Source organism: Callorhinus ursinus, unplaced genomic scaffold, assembly GCF_003265705.2.
Source record: "Callorhinus ursinus isolate GAN/ISIS: 27379988/994484 unplaced genomic scaffold, GSC_fseal_2.0 scaffold48, whole genome shotgun sequence".
Lineage (NCBI taxonomy): Eukaryota > Metazoa > Chordata > Mammalia > Carnivora > Otariidae > Callorhinus > Callorhinus ursinus.
This window is the reverse complement of record NW_027397110.1, coordinates 1,038,116-1,041,942: the sequence shown is the minus strand read 5'-3', so window position 1 is coordinate 1,041,942 and position 3,827 is coordinate 1,038,116. Positions and strand designations below refer to the sequence as shown.

Below are 3,827 nucleotides of genomic sequence, written 5' to 3'. Positions count from 1 at the left end.
CAGTCTTGGCAGAAAAGGCCATGTGATCCGTGACCAGTGACGCCTGAAGTGACTGCGTACCGTGTCTGGCTCGAGCACCCCCGGGGGCTCAGGAGGATGTGGGGCCGCCCGCTCCTGCCCTCCTGGGGAGCTCGTTGGCAGACATACCCGCGGGCAGCAGTAGTCTGGCCTCGCCGCAGATGGAGGGGCCCGGAGCCTCTCCCGTGGGCGGGCCGGCTGCAGGGGTCCGTGACATTTCCTCTGGAGTCACAGACAGCGAACTCGGAGAGCAGGCAGAGCGTCTGCAGGGCCTGTCCGTTCCGCTCTGACCCAGGCATGTCCCGAGAGGCTGAGCGGGTGTCCTGAGAGCCCCGGCGGCCCCTGAGGCCAGGGCGGGTGGCGGCAGCCGCGGGGAGGCCAGGCCCTGCTCAACTCCGGTCCCCCCAACCCCATCGACTGTATCCCCCCCGGTGCTTCTCAGATCCATTCCCTGCATCCTCCCCAGAGGGGGATGCCTGCCCCACACCCAGCTTCCATCACGACTCCCGACCTCAGCCTTGCTCTGCCGACCCTGACACACGCACGGGCACTGTCATCGCTGGGGGCGTCCGCACTCCGTGCGCGGCTCCACCACACGCCGCGATCCGGGCCTCCAGGCCTTGGCCGACTCCGTTCCCTGGGCTCCTCCTAACTCTCCGGTCTCCCTCGTGCTGGCCTTCCTGGCTCAGCGCCAGTACCCCCTCCTGGAGGAAGACACCGGCCCAGGCGCCGGCCCCCGAGCTCCTAGGGCGTTATGGTACTTGCCACGTCACGTTAAAATGATCTGGTTTTGTTTCCTCGGTGCAGTGAGTAGGGATTGATGTAGTCGGTGAGGAGACAGTCAGAACACAAGCATATAAAGGTCCATCTGTGCATGAGATGGACGTAACCAGTATGAAAATATCAAAAATAAGCTAAAGATCACGTCCCTAGGGAGTGTCCCAGGGTTGATACTCACACACGGATCCAGAAAACATGCACACCCCGAAGGAGGGCTCCACGCGGCGGGGCGGGCACAGCGGTAAACCTGCCCACAGCGCGGGTCACTTTGCTAGCCGTGAAGGGCATCAGAGCAAGGAGCTGGTTTGCTGGCTTGCCGGTGAGCGCAGGGGGACTCTCCCAGACACAGCCAGTCCTGGGCAGGTGACGGGGACACTTCGATGTCACTCCTGGTGGCAAGGGGGGTGAAAGGGACCTTCCGGAACACCCATGCATTGCCCCTCATAAATTCACTCCATTAACAAACGGCAAGGTTATAATTCTACGTGGAGTAGAGCCTTTGTTCAAAGCTCTGTTTAAAGGACAAAAATTGAGATAATCTAAATGTCCAAAGAATATATGAGGTTTATATGGTGCAAGCATTGAGTGTTTGCTTCTCAGGAACAGCACACTTACCTTTCACTTGCCTTTTTCTGTGCACCAGGGCAGACTCCCTCCTGGAGGTCTTGGCGGGAAGCAGAGACCCCATTTTGCTGACACAGAAGTGAGAGCCCGGGGTCCTCCTTGCAGGGGAGCAGACCTGTGGCCAGCCTGGGGGCCCTGGGGGGGGGGGCTCAACATCCTGAAATCGGAGGCACAGAAAAAAGATCATATATTTTGCCCAAGTTAACCTCATCTAGGAATGAAAACTTGGTGTCATATTTTTAAAAATCTACAATACCATTCACCACCTCGCAGAATAGAAAACAGGATGTGACCCACTATCTCATAAAAATTGTTCAATAACCTTCAGGGTCTACACGTGACAAAAACTCAGAGCAAACCAGGACGAGGAAGCGGTTCCTTAACATCACAGATGGTGGCTACAGAGATAAATTTGCAGAGATTGTACTTATTGGTCGAATCCCAAAGCTCCCCCCAAAGATCAGGCATCCGACATGGCGCTGGCTCGGGGTCCGAGACCCTCGGCAGGGCAGCCGCGCCTGCGCACGGGAGCTGGAGTGAAAATACTTCCAAGTGCAGGCGACGTGATTATGGGTAAGGAAAATCCGAAAGAATCCATAAACAAATCATTAGGATTAATTAGCAAACTCCAAGTGCTAGCAACAAACAAACAAGGAATTCTTAAAGTATCTTTCATAATAGCATCAGAAGATCAGATACTTTGTGACAATTGTGCAGGACGCCTTGCCTGAAAAACAGCAAAACTCTGCTGAGGGGATGAAGGAGAGTCTGAACGTGGAGGCGCACTGCATCCAGGGCGGGGGGACCAGCCTTGTCCGCTCCTGCACATCCGTCCCTAGGTTCACCGTGATTCCATTTAAAACTCCACTGTAACGTTTATTGTCAAAATGTACAAGCTGGTTTTCAAAATTGACCAGGAAAGTCGAAGTATATCGGGGCACCAAGACCGCCTGTGACCGGCAGCCTGCCGCGACCCGGGACTCCCCATAAAGCCACCGTGTGTGGGCGCCGTGCTGTGGCGGGAAGTCCACGTGAGGACCGCAGAGGAGGGTGAGGGGCCAGAGCAGACAGACCACGTGCGGGCGGCCGTGGGAGGGCTGAAAACGGCCGAGGATGACCCCGGAGAAGAAGGGAGCATTGCGGGGAGATGCTTCTGACTTGACCCCCTTGGAAGAACAGATCCCCATTTCTGCCTCCCTCCGCTGACTTCAGAGGATCATCTGCATCGGTGTAAAAGCAAACACTGTAAAGCTTTAGAAGAAAACATAATAGGATATTTTCATGATATTGGACTAGGGAGTAAATCCTAAACAGGACACTGAAATTCTAACCGTGCGATTTAAAAAAGAATGGATAAACTGAGCTTCAGTGAAACACAGAAAACAAAAAACCCCTCCTCCTCACACTAAAAAGGCAGAAAGCCGCCCACAGCCTTGGCGGGAGATTTTCTGACTGTGTCTTGAAGGACCCACACTCCTAGTGCACGGAGTTGCCCGGCGTCTGTAAGGACGTCTCTTCCCCTGCTTGTGTTGTCTCTCTCTCTCTGTCAAATAAATAAAGATTTATTTATTTGACAGAGAGAGACACAGTGAGAGCAGGAACAAAAGCCGGGGGAGCGGGAGGGGGAGAAGCAGGCTTCCTGCGGAGCAGGGAGCCCGATGCGGGGCTCGATCCCAGGACCCCGGGATCATGACCTGAGCAGAAGGCAGACACCTAATGACTAAGCCATGCAGGTGCCCCTAAATAAATAAATAAAATCTTTTTCAAAAAATAAAATAAATTAAAAATAAAATCACACGTGCTCGGCCACTGGTCCCCCAGGCGAGCAGCTACTATGGAGGGGCGCCTGGCTGGCTCAGTCGGTGGAGGGTGTGACCCTTGATCTTGGGGTTGTGAGTTCGAGCCCCACGGTGAATGCACGAGGATGAGCCTCAGCTGGGCTGCTGGGCGAGAAAGAAGGCAGTGCGAGGACCCCGGGGGGACTGGGGTGGGCCCGGGGAGGCACGTGGGTGGAATTTCGTCAAAGCATATGCTTTTCCTGAGTATTTTACTAGATTCAAATCATACTTGGATTTTAGAAAGAAGTAACAGACTGCAAACGTGACAAAATACTAGCACTTTCTTTATGTGGAAGGTAAACATCAAACATCACTCGAATCTAACATCTAACATTAATGAAATTAGGGAAACGTGTTCTTCTTTTTATTTTTCTGTATCCTCTGAGATCCCATCAGTGATCATGTATTTCCCTTAAAGTGAAAAAATCCCTAGACTTTTAAAATTAAGAAAGAGCTTGTATAAGCTGATATGGACATGTATCCATGTGTGTCTTCACACGAGTGGATATTTATAATCAAGTATTATTTTAGTATTCATGTGTTAAAAACCAAATTCAATATAATAAG

General features: G+C 52.7%; 1 long non-coding RNA gene across 1 annotated transcript; it reads right to left on the bottom strand.

Moving 5' to 3' along the window:
* Positions 1 to 461: 461 nt before the first annotated feature.
* On the bottom strand, positions 462 to 1,622 carry LOC141370874 (uncharacterized). Its single transcript, XR_012375341.1, has 3 exons — positions 1,414 to 1,622; positions 977 to 1,187; positions 462 to 886 (listed from the first exon to the last, which is right to left on the bottom strand). It is a non-coding gene; the product is annotated as an uncharacterized lncRNA (long non-coding RNA).
* Positions 1,623 to 3,827: the final 2,205 nt, after the last annotated feature.